At 38.6% G+C, this 13,014-nt stretch overlaps 1 long non-coding RNA gene across 2 annotated transcripts in view; it reads left to right on the forward strand.

Annotated features, from left to right (window-relative positions):
- The window catches only part of LOC146307389 (uncharacterized), a 20,177-nt gene extending 7,431 nt beyond the window's left edge, over nucleotides 1-12,746 (forward strand). The window contains exons 3-4 of one of the 2 annotated variants that reach the window (XR_014772725.1): nucleotides 8,168-8,271; nucleotides 11,551-12,746. This is a non-coding gene — a long non-coding RNA (uncharacterized LOC146307389). Of the gene's footprint in view, nucleotides 1-8,167; nucleotides 8,676-11,550 lie in introns of those variants that run through there. The other variant, XR_014772726.1, reaches the window with a different exon arrangement.
- Nucleotides 12,747-13,014: the final 268 nt, after the last annotated feature.

Below are 13,014 nucleotides of genomic sequence, written 5' to 3' on the forward strand. Positions count from 1 at the left end.
CCTTTAACTACTTAATGGATTTGAGAAGCTATTACCTTTCAAGATTTCTGTTTTTAATTATTTGGAGTATTGTCACAGATATGAAATGTCAATCACACGCCAGGATTAATGCTGCAGTTTATGTCTGAATATTATTTACTTATGGATTGAAGCTGGAGGAGCTCCTGTTGACAGGTTTGTGGAAAAAATTGTGCAATATGCAAAATTCTTCTGCTCTGTGGCCTATTTAGCGTCTCACATTCATTTATCCTTATGCACCCATTTACTATTTAACATAACCTCATCTTAAAGCCACGAGAGGCAGTTATTTACATAGATATTAACATTATATTTATGATAACGGCAAGCCAGGGTAAATCTCAGAGTAATTTTAGAAATATGCCTACTGTATGTGAGTCTTGGATCTGATTATAATAATGACTCAGTTTTAATATGTACAAACTCAATTTATAGTTTTCCTCCTTTGGCGTTTATACTGTAGGTGTGCTTGTGTATAAATATAACCCAGGATATGTGTGTGTGTGTGTGTGTGTGTGTGTGCGCGCACGGCAGAGGACCTACCTCTCACCCTGATCACGTTTAGGCAACACTGTGAAAGTGGCAGACAGAGTTTGTTTAGTTTCCCCTGGAGGACATTGCAGTTCTCTGCCAACAGACCAACCCACGTGCTGTGACATCAGGCCCAACTGTGTGTACATGAATACGTGAGCCATGTGAGGTACGCTTGATTTATTTTACTAGACACTCACAGGACCATGAGGGCATGTGTCCTGATCTTAAATTTGCACTGCTCGTATGACAGCGTGGACAGAATCGTATATTTTTAATGCTTAAGTGCATCAAAACATATATGTTAGAAGCACCTTCCAGCTTCTCTGGAAGTTGATGGTTTCACTTCAGTATCTTCAAATGTCTAGGAGGATAAATGAAGCACACCTCGAGCAGTTCAGATATTCAAAACCTTATTCAAATAGATGTTTTCACCCGGGTTTGACACGGCTCTTAGGCTGGTGTGTTGGCTCTTCAGACCCCCCATGGCACGGGGCATGTAATCATCCTGAAAGTCTCTTTGGGTGTCTGCACTCTCATAAAGCAGGAAAATGGATCGTGTGGCCCAGGAAGGGAAAATGAAAGAAAAGGAGAATGAAATTACAGACCTGGCTGACTGCACAAATCATGCATATCATGTTTTATGGCTTGCCAGAAGAATTCAACACCTGTGGATCACCGTAGCTATAATTGTACATGAACGCACCGGGATGGGGGTGGGAGGAGAGCTGCGGTTTGTGTGTCACTGAATATGTGTGTGCTTCGTAGGTGTCTGTGTGTATGTGAGTGTGTTTTTCTTGGCATGGCCACATCTCAGAGACAGAGGGAAGATGATAAAAGAAAGTTACGGGAACGCCTGTTGTTCACTTCTTCAGTACATCCTGGGTGAGCCGCCCACAGCCCACAGGGCTCGCTCACAGAGGCTTCATTTACCATTGTAATTACCCTGTTTATTTACCCTACCTGCTTTTGGTGGTAAAACGGAGGCCAATTCATCAGATCAGGACAATTTGGCCTTGCTTTGGCTTTGCCATTTACTTTAATTAAATGAGGCAATCAGTGAATCATAAATCACGACCTGTGTGACCACTGGCTCTGTTTGAACATGGTCCTCCACTTTAAATCCGACACACCTTGTGTTAAACTACTGTAGCTCCGGAGCCTGAGAATCAACCTTTCAACCAGATACGTGTGGGTTATTTTTAATCCATAGTCATGCAGAAAATATTCAAGCCCAACCAATACTGGATTTTTGTGGCAAATGCCAATAACGCCTAATGATGATACTAGGGAGTAAATGAATTCTGATATTGATATATCAAATGTAATTATCAAACACGTGTGACAAAAGATATGTAAATGGGGGCAGGATATCTTACAGGGAGGATTTGTAAGATTTGTCTTTACTTTTTGTAAATACGCTTGAAAGATGGTCAATTGTTGAGTCTCATTGTCTCAGATGCAGGTGCTGCCACACACTTCTAGTGGGTAATGGATGATAATTGAGAGGGATTACGTATGTATTTATGAGTTATTTATGTTATTTATGTTATTTATTGTTTTTTGGGAAAATCCTGCATATTTTGCCTTGAGAAAAATTAATTGTCAAAACTACATTGGGGCACTGAAACAGTAAAGGTTCACTGGTATTTTTAATGATTATGAATAACTATTAGGTATGGGGGAAATAATCAGTTCTTAGATGCATCGCAATTCTCTCTTGAAAGGTTACGAATCAATGCAGAAAAGGTTTTCTAAGACAGGCTGTATGTCACGAGTATTTGTGAGGATAGCTGAATGTGAGTAACTGCAGATGTATACAACTTGACCAACCCCCCAACCTTAAAAGTTTAAAATTTTGATGCATCAAGATGTATCGATAGTTTTATAATTGCATCATAGCCCTCTGAATTGGAATCGAATCGTGAGGTGCCAAGAGATTCCCACCTCTACTATACTATGAATTTAAAATAAATAAACAAAAAGGATTACATAAAATGCCGTAAGTAAGTAAAAAAATCTGCTTGAGAAAAAACAAAAACAAAAAAAAAAAAAAACAATATTTCAAGTTAGCACATCTCAAGCAACATATTTGCCAATACCAATATAATAATATAGGGCAATATTGGTATCGGTCTGGGTCTAGAAAATATACATATTTTTTTTTTTTTATCTTGTAAATGTCCTCTCTAAATGCAGTGTCTCAGTTCTGCTGCTTGGGGTCTCCGTCACATTAAAACAACAGACGTAGTTTGATGACGTTGTGAAGTAGCGCGGGATCATGGAAGTTGTTGTATTCGCTGTTAAACAACCATCATAGCTGATGAAAAAATATCTGACCTGACTGAAGCTGAAATCATGTTCATGGATGAGATGTTTAAAGTTTTATTTACGTTACATTTAGCCCCATGTGCCAACTTTCTTCCTCACTCCCTGATGTAACCGACTTTTCCCAGAAGTTATAGCAACTAGCTAGCAACGGGTGGCAGGAATCGTATCATTACCTTGACTAAATTCTAGATATCTCTGTTTTATCTTTGTTGGAATCATTTGGGCAAATTTAACTACACAACTTAACAAAACATAAAACATATGTCTTGCATTTTTTTTTAGACATTTTAACGTGTAAATGTTACATATTGTAGTTTTAACTCATTCTGCTTTTGACACTTTAAAAGTACAGATGGACGTTTATAGCATGTGTGAATGAAGGCTAAAACTTAAATAAGATGACAACACAGCAGATCGAAGTGTCGTCCCTTGCCTCCTCCCTCCCTCTCCCTCCTCTCCGCCGTGGATGCTGATGCTTGAGTCAAATTGATTACACCACTCCATCTGCATCATGACTGGCCTCCTCCTGTGTTTGCCGCCTCTGCCTACAGCACAGAGTTAGTGTACAATTACATATAGTTTAATATATCTGCCTGAGCACCTTTAAATAAGCATCACAAGTCCACAAGGTGATTTGTCTTCCAGCCCCATTACTCCATTGTACATCTTGATAGCCAGGGATCGCTCCTAGCTATGTTTAAGCATTAAATAGTGTATTATTATTTCACATAAATCAAGCTGAGATGTGAGGGGGGTATTCATAAATTTTGCATTTCTCACAGACAGTATTTTAAAGCCTCTCTTTCTCTCTCCCTCCGCCGCTCTCTGAATTTTGAGACTAAAGCAATTCTGCTCGCTGCACTTGATAGTACATTAAAGATAGGCATATCAGGGAGGTATATTCAAAACAACATGTAATGCAGTTTAGATTAAGTTTGAGTTGCTCTAACACATTCATCACAGCACTGTTTCCATAATAAGTACCCGTGCCTTGCTCTGTGATGCATCCACACACATGCACCATTACCACCGGAGAACATTGTATTGTTATTGTCATGAATAATGGGGGAAAATACTAATAAAAGCCCATTTATCATAATATTTTTCTAGTTAACTGTGGCTACTGAATCTCTTATCTGTGCTGGACGATGAAAGGGTAAAATTAAATTTAAAGGTGAACGTTTGCCGTCAGCCCCTTTTCTTCAAGACTAGTACCCCCTGAACCCCCCCCCCCCCCCTTTGGATATTAGTCCTGTGTTTGTGCAAAACGTCTACTGAGGAAATGACTTCACTCAGGAAACTGGATGTCAGCTTTACACACGGGCCGGAGAATGTTTTAGTCAGGCCGACAACGCGTTCTTTTCTCCGCTCTCTCTGCAGTTCAGTGTTGAGCTGCAGAACGTGACAAAGGAGGAAATTGGACTCACAGTTGTTTTGGTTACTCCGAGGACACCTCGCACATTCGTTTCTATTTCCTGTCTCTGGACTGGTTTTCTGATTGGTGCTGATGTACAAATCAGGGACTGGAGGGTGTGAAGTGGAACCTGGACGTTTGTCAGAGGCTGATGAAAGTCTCAGGTTATCTTCATGTGTCGCAGGAACTGTTCCTGTGTGCCAACTCGGTCAAAGGTCAAGGAAAAGACCCTTACAAATTTACGTTCTCGCTACACTCTTTGAAGTAAAGGTGCTAACTAGAACCATTTCGGGCTCTTCAGCTTGTCCCCATACCAATGTTGTCAATGAGGTCATCAACAGAGGACGCCCACTTTGGCCCAATTTTTTTTGGTCCCAGCTGGGAACCAACTTTTCAGGTTTCAAACCAGTTAATTTTTGGTGGTGATCAGAACGGTTCAAAATTAGGTTCTAAAAGTGCCAGTTCCATGTTGATAGAAAAGACCCATGTTTGGTTCCTGTCAGAGCCCTCTATAAAGGTTCCACCTAGAATCCTTTCAGACGGTTCTACCTAGAACCCAGCATGAAGGGTTATATCCAGAAACTCTCTGTGAAAGGATCTACCCAGAGAGTTCAATCCCGAGCCCTCTCTAGGGATTCTATACTGAACCTTTCCACCTTCTCAGGGGGCCAACAAGAACCCACCCAGGAGGTTCTACCAAAAAACATTTTATATTCCAAGGGTTTCACCTAGAATCCACCCAGGAGGTTCTGTGAAGAACCCTCTTACATCCCAAGGGTCTTATCAAGAACCTACGCTTAAGTTTCGACTGATAACCCTTTGACATATCAAGGGTTTCACCTAGAACCATCTCAGGGGGTTCTACTGAGGACTCATTTGTCTTACATGGGTCTCATCTAGAACCCACCTGGGGACTCTACCAAAAACCCTTTTTATATTCCAAGGTATTCACCTATCATAAAAAGGGTTCTCAGTGGATCCTTTAGTCTTACAAAGAACCCTTTATTAACTCCCTCTTCAAAAAAAGTGCTTTTCAGAAACAGATGGTTCTGGGTAGAACCTCAACACTTCAGGAAGAACCCTTTTGGAACCTTTATTTCTAAGAGTGTAGAAATGACAATCAAATGACAACCGTATTTAGAGGATGTGCTTCTCCTTTTCATTCCACTTGACGTGTGTGATCATGTAAAAGCATACAAAAGGCTTTATGAATGTTCCTCAGAAAAAATAAAAGGACGGTCCAGAAGTTAATCCAGTCATATTCTAAAATATGTCCAGAATATTACCTCAACCATCCCATAACACTGAAACAATACGAGTCCTTGACGATGATAGCCAACATAAATCATCCGGCCCAAATTGTTTAAATAATGCAAAAGTCTCATAAGTTTGACTTTTGTGATTTCATGCTCACATTGCAACCGTACACCACAATTAAACCTAATTTTCACTTTTAAAACATGCTTATCATTTCCTGCACATAATAATTATATGACCCACTGGCCCGGGGGCTTCAGCGTTGCAGCAAAGTCAGTAAAAAATCTTGTAAAAGTCATTGCAAATTGGAAATTGACTAGATGCCAGGACAGTAAGTTGAAGATTGTGGTAGGGGGGGGGGTGAGGAAAAAAAATGTCTTTGAACTAGTTTTTGCTTGCAGAAAATATCGCTTCTGGGTTGATATTCTTTCTGAAGTGTTTCATGGCCACGAGAATTAAGAAATAAAGCACAGCGCCAAATGATTCAGTGAAAAGATGGCACACACCCACAGGTATTCTGTTCACATGACATCACCCTGTGTAAAATTGACAACTTCATGTTTTTTTTAACCTTTTTTTGAAACTAGGTGGGTTCTTTGAGTTTATAAAAATCTCTTCAGAAAGCAGCATCACATGGAATGAAAGTTGTGGGTAATATCAGTCATCAAATGCTGTTTTTCTATGAAGCAACATGAGTATAAATTTAGCGTCATACTTTTATTATCTTATGATAAAATGCTGTAATTGATTTGTTGGTGTTTCTGTGACTCAGATCTTTGACATCCTTTGTTGTAAAGCACTTCAGAGCCACATCAAGGTACATGTGAACGAGATCTCTATCTGTCTCTACCTCTCCCTTCATTCCTTGGAAGAATGCGTCTTCTGACCTTGACATGTGCAGGCTGGCTGAATGTTTCCCTCTCAGTGCACTCTCACCTCAGCTCATGAACTGGAAACTTTGCTCCTGTCATCCCTCTCTGCTTCTTTATGACTTACACACTGCGCACACGCACACACAGGCAACAAATACCTGGGAGGATAAATGCTCAGTTAAATTGAATAAACATAATCCAGACATGCTCCATTCCAGCCTGTCTGTCATGGAGAACTTACACAGGGGTCCCTGATTCCATCAGCGAAGACGGCGGCGCACAAACAAATGCAAAGATTAGACGGCAGCTGAAAGGCCAGTGTTAGATAAAGGATTATTCACAGCAGCTCTCGTGATAAACAGAATTTTAATCAAACATCAGATAATCAGTGATTTTACTGAACCGGTTTCATTGCTTCCTTTGTTATCTTTTTGATGACAGATAGCAGTATGTATTGCATACATTCACACAAGTGTTTCCTCTATTTTTTTTTTCTTTACACATTCCAGGGTTCAATGTTAATGTTGTTTTTTCACTTGGCTGGTCAGTCAAGTGGGTCAGAAATCAGAAATCTCTCATGGTGATATCTTTAAATGTCTGTTTTGTCAGTCTAAAACCCCAAAATATTCAGTTATAATGATAAACAGAGAAAAGCAAGCAATCTTCATGTTTTAGTGACTGAAAACAGCATTTTAAAAATTAAACTGACAATCAATAATCAAAATAGTTTAATAGTTTTTCATAATATAATTTAAATTTTAGATAACTAGATTTACCAGCCTGACATGATGTTTGACTTGTCCTAGGCAAGCGGGCAATCCCTATTGTTGAGGCCTGTGTTCCTGTTTGCTTGTATTCCTCTTATTTAACAGGTTATTCTTAGACTTTTTAAAGACACCCTGTTAACTCAGCCTCGGGTTAAAAATTCTGTTTAATCCCAGAACACTGTATCACCTGACTTTTTTGGCATTGTGATAGCTTGCAAAACTGTTACATGACCGTCTGAAAATTGCATAAACACAAAAGTAAAGAGTAACCCGCCTCATCCCTCTCTGTGCTCCGTGCACTTCGGTGTCCTCTCATGTTAAAACAAAGCATCTGCCTGTCTATCATCTAACCATAGGCGCTCTGGGTGGGGCAGGATTCCAGTCTTTTGAAGTGAACTTGTCATGGGAAATCTGCATCACTGGAGCTCAGTGCAATCACAGGCTCAAGATTAATTGTTTGTGGTGCACCACTTCAAACACGTTTGAGACTCTGCATTATGGGATGAACTTTTGCAATGCCTGTCGTCACCTATGCACACACCTGCACACTCACAGACTCAGGAAAAATAGTAAATAGTATATGCTCACATTCCTGTGTGGCTGTAAAACCACACACACACACACACACACACACATGCTCAGATGTATACAGACACGTATTTGATCTCATAAATCTTCAAATACAAAACACTCATGTATTTACTTATAAATATGAACATTTACAGATGCAGTTACCCACATATATACATTTGCAGATGTATAAAATGACAGTTTAATGTGTATTGACAAGTAACACCCCCTCTCCCCTCCACATACACACACTGTTACACAAGCATGCACAACTCCAAACAGACTGCAGTAACACAACATTAAGCGGTTTTCTCTTCTCTGTTATCTCCAGCTTCCTTTTTGCCCTTTGGTTAAACATTCTCTTGGCATGCATGATCTCATTTAACTTTGATTTCCTCTTTTTCCAGGACGGCATCCTCGGTGGTTCCAATTTCCAGCCCATTCCCCAATTTTCAACCCCAATGACAGACAACACACGCTTGAATGGCTGTTCAGCTAAAGAAGGGAATTGGTAAGTGATGATTTTAAATGCTGTTTAAGATAAAAAGAGGAGTTTGCAGCAGATAAGGATTTGCCCGGGCAGCGAGCAGGAAGCTTGGAGATATACTGGTTTGAATGCGCCGTGGCTGTAGCTGCATACCACAAATGTGATTTATGTTATTGAGCTTTAGGAAACATCGCTGTAGAGTACAGTTAGTTTGACAGAAGTGATGTTTTTATCTCAGTGGGAGTTTAGTTAAAATAAGATAATTGTTTCCTTCAGCCTGGATGTGTTTGAAAATGTTTTATGTTGGTATTTAACACAAAAAACAAATGAACCTTATTTGATGTTACTTTTTATAGAAAGAAAATTCATAATGTTCATAAAAAAGCAATTACTTTACATGTAAAAATATTAATATAACATTGTAAAATGGGATTTAAAAAATCATTTTTTCTTTCTTTCTTTTTTGAGGAAACTAACATCCTGACCAAACTGACATCGAATGTATCTGGTTGTGAATTTTGCAAATTTTAATTTTGTTAAATAAAATGTAAAAGAAAACAAAGTTGTGTCTGGACCCTTCTGACTGATACATTGTATCAGTTATGGGATCATAAAAGTTTAGACAGGGCTACAAATAAGTGCAGAAACTATTCAACTTTTTCAAATAATTTTGCAACATTTTCTTTAAAAATTTAAGTTTTTGTGTATGTAATTATGATTGTCCACATTTCCTCAGCTTTTTTATTTGTTTATTTGTCTATGTCTCTCTCTAAATAAATATTGTAGTTATTCCCTGATATCAGTAAAAAATATTAAAGTAAAAACTTTCTGTCAAGACCATAAATCTTCAATCTTTAAAATTAAAAATCTATAATTTTAGCATCATTATATATCATCTTCTGTGAGTTGATGGCGCCTGACACAATCACAATATTGACTTAATTTGTTCCTGATTAACCTCTTGAGTGTGGAGAATGTGTCCAGCATGAAGGAGTTTTTTGTTGCTTGAAAAGAGCAGCTCATTGTCAAGCTTTAAGTGGTTTGTGTAATCCCCTATAACCAATACCATGAAGCCAAAGGATTGTGAAAATCTGGTTTCAGCACATTTTGAGTAGGAGCGAACCTGGGAATTCTCTCTCTGTCTCTCTCCCCAACTCTCTCATGAAACAGAGCACCCCATTTCCATATCAATCGGATTAGTTCCAAGACCAGGGAAGTAGGAGTAATGTAAGTAACCGTACAAATTTAAATATAGGACATCAAAAACATTGTTAGGCATTCATTTATTTTTGAAGCAGCCCTGGCTTCTCTGTGTCTCTCTGTGAAGATGAGATGAAAATGCATCTCTTCAAATTTTATTTTCATTTTATTTTGAAAGGTGCTGAACATTGCAGTATTTGAAACATTTCATGTACGCCGCAGCGTCCCGCTGTTCTTGTGTGCTTAACCTCGTTTGTGAAATGAATATGTCGCATCAAGCACATACACTTGTTCAAAATGCAACATGAAAATAGTTTCAGGTGGGCAGCATTCACACAAGCTGATTGTTTTTGAACATTTCTGCAGGAACCGACTGTAAAATGGTGGACTCCTGGCTCCTATGGTACTGGTGCCAGCTGGCACCGCACAGTCATGTTTTAACGTACAATTCATAATGTACTGGTACATATAGAGTTTCAAACTGACATGCTTTTGGAGTTGGTGTATAGAGGGAAAATAAAATATTAAAAACTTTAGACTACGGCCCAACCAATACAGATTTTTGGGGCCACTGCCAATGTCAGGGGGTTAAAAAATTCTGATATTGGTATATCGGCCTGTATTCTTTATACAGAATAAAATACAGAATATGGAATATAAACACAAACACATATTTTTTTGCAAAAATCCAGGATATTTCACAGTTTAGCAATAACCTTTGTTGTCCTAAATGATATCAGGGCACTGAAAGAGTAAACTTTCACTGGTATTAAGTAATAATTAAAAATAACTGAACTATTTTTATATGTTAAACCTGATTTAAGGAACTTGATCAAATGTACACAAAGAGTAATGCTCTGTTAAAAAAATAATAATAATAGGTGCATATCAGACATCATGCTGATGCAGATATATATATATAGACAAAGCTGTGATAGGTCAGCATCAGGCTGATTCATGCAGTTGACCGATATATTGGTTGAGCTCTACTTAAGACTCAACTTTATGACTCAAAATACAGGTTATAAGTGTTATAGATAAAAATAAATGACTGCAGATACAAATGGACTGACTGGTAGTTTAAATGTTTTGATCACAAATTTACCTTTGAATGTGAAAAGTGATGTTTATAATTTTCTAAAATAATTAACATTTTTGAGAATTTGTTAATTAATTTATTGTACAAATATAAAAGCCTTGGAAGCAATAGAAATTAATGTTTTAAAGACAACATTACTATATCATGTTAAATATTGTGTATCTTATATTTGAAGCATCTGGTGAAATGAGGAACAACTTAGTTGAACAGGTTACACAAATGGACAAATTATCTGTTTTCCTAAAAATGGACAATAATAGTTTTTTTTTTTTCAAAATTAGTTGAAATTGCAATTTCCAAATCTGCAGTGTTTTGATAAAGGCAAAATGTAGAGCTGCAGAGATGTCCTGACCCACAAATCTTGTTCTCCAGATGTAAGAAAACATGTTTACTCAGCACAGACCACAACAGACATTTTTTATCAGTGAAAATGACAATTATGATTCAAAATTGATTGTTCCCAGTAATTGTTACCTGTTATCCCAAAAACTGATGATAAAGTGATGCAGTTAATGTTAAAAATGTTAACATTTGTTTGAAAAAGTTTATTTTGAGCAGCATTTTACAGAGATAGTGAGGTTGTGTATGTCTCTGTGTGTGTGAGTGAGTCACAAAGAGATTATTCAGCAGTCTGTGACTTTGCTGACTGATCTGACCAGTCGGTAGCTCCGTGTCCGGATGAAGAGATGGATAGATGGATGTCTGCTGGTGCTTCCTCAGCCCTTTATGACTTTGCCTTTTCTCTCTGTAATTGAAAAACTAGCTTGGCTATGTTGTCTTGGGATTCCCCCCCCCTTTTATAATGCAGCTTCAAAACAGGAAAACCAATAGTGGGAATAGACCCCCGAATGTAATTAATTTTGTGGGGGCGGGGGGTTTGAAGGGGGGGCGGGCAGGCGGCGGGGGTACTATTATTGCAGGAGGAAGAATTCTAATCAGTTGCAGATTCCTTCCTGTTTGGTTAGCGTGACCGTGGCCAATTACAAGTGAACTCTGTGTTACAGTTTCACTTCCTGTGCTACCCAAAGAATGGACTGAGGCCGGCGCTGCGGAGCAACACGGCAGGACGGAGGGAGACGGAGGAGGAGAGAGGGAGAGGGGGAGAGAAAGACAAAACAAGACACGTGAAGATGAGACTGCTGGATAGTAAACAGAGCGGAGAGAAGGGGAAGAAAAAGCAGAAAAAAAAAGAAACGGGGGAGGGTGAAATCTCCGGCCAGATCTAAGGTGCACAGACATGAAGGCACATACGTCCTTTATCCAGCTAATATAGAACATGACATGTGGTTTACAAAGGAAATGAAAGGATTTTGGAGCTGACTTCTCTCGCTGCTCGAGCTGTTCTCAGGTAAAGCCTCAAACTGCAGAGCAACAGACCCAAACTTGAGTCACAAATGCAATAATGCATAACTCAATCATTGCAGCGATGTTATCGAAAGACACAATTTGGCATTGCTGTTTTCTCCCTAAATCGAATTAAACCACTGGACTAAACAACTGAATGACAATTGCGAAGGCATACCTGAATTTGCATAAAGTGTCCTTTTTTTTCAGCACGTAGAAGTAACTCAATATGCCATGGTACTTCCTAAGAAATTCTCCACGCTTATTAAGCCAAATGCTGCTTTTGCTAAAGGCTCTCCAGGACAGTAGTTTACACCATATTACTACAACATGCTCGAAACGTCACTCATGCTCGTTTTCTCTGGTCTTTTGCGGGATGTTTTTTCATTTCTACATTAGAAAAATCTGCAAAAACATGAAGACAAACTTGCCACCGCCACAGAGGTTTCCTTTGACAATCAATTACAACCTGACCTGCCAAAATGGTTCCCTTTGGCTTGATCCCGCTCCTCAATTCTCTCTTCTCCTCCAGAGGGGTCTATTCCCATAGTTTCCCTCTCTAATAGTTTTTTGGCATATTACGCTCCCCGATCCACCCTAGAGGTCTCCCATAATTCACTTTTGATATCATTGTTTAGTTGTAGAATTAGAGGAGGGGTGCACACTGGGATCAGGCAGTCAGGATTGGCAGTGGGACATTACTTGATTCATTCTACTGTGATGTGATAGGACCCGTCATTGCAACTATGTTTTGGATCGAGGGAAGTTGCAGTTGCAGTGCTGGAAAATTATTTTATTACTTATTACATCAAATATTTTACTGCCAGTTTGGGCTGGGCAATATGGCTTACAAATAATAGCTATCATTATATCTATAATAGATATTTTTAGGCTGTTCTGCAGTATACAATATGTATCTCATTAACACATTATCTCTAAAATAACATCCTGTAATTCTCAAATAGTGCAAAGATATGATATAACATAAGATAAATGACTATACATTTTTCTATAATACTTACTTTTACCTTAGTAATGTTTAGAATGCTTGCGTTAGGTAACTTGTGTGTATTACGATGTTTTGAAGGGTTGTGAAAGTGTGCTAGCTAGTTAGCTATGAATCA

This window comes from Lutjanus erythropterus, chromosome 21, assembly GCF_056507025.1.
Source record: "Lutjanus erythropterus isolate fLutEry1 chromosome 21, fLutEry1.hap2, whole genome shotgun sequence".
Taxonomy (NCBI): domain Eukaryota; kingdom Metazoa; phylum Chordata; class Actinopteri; order Lutjaniformes; family Lutjanidae; genus Lutjanus; species Lutjanus erythropterus.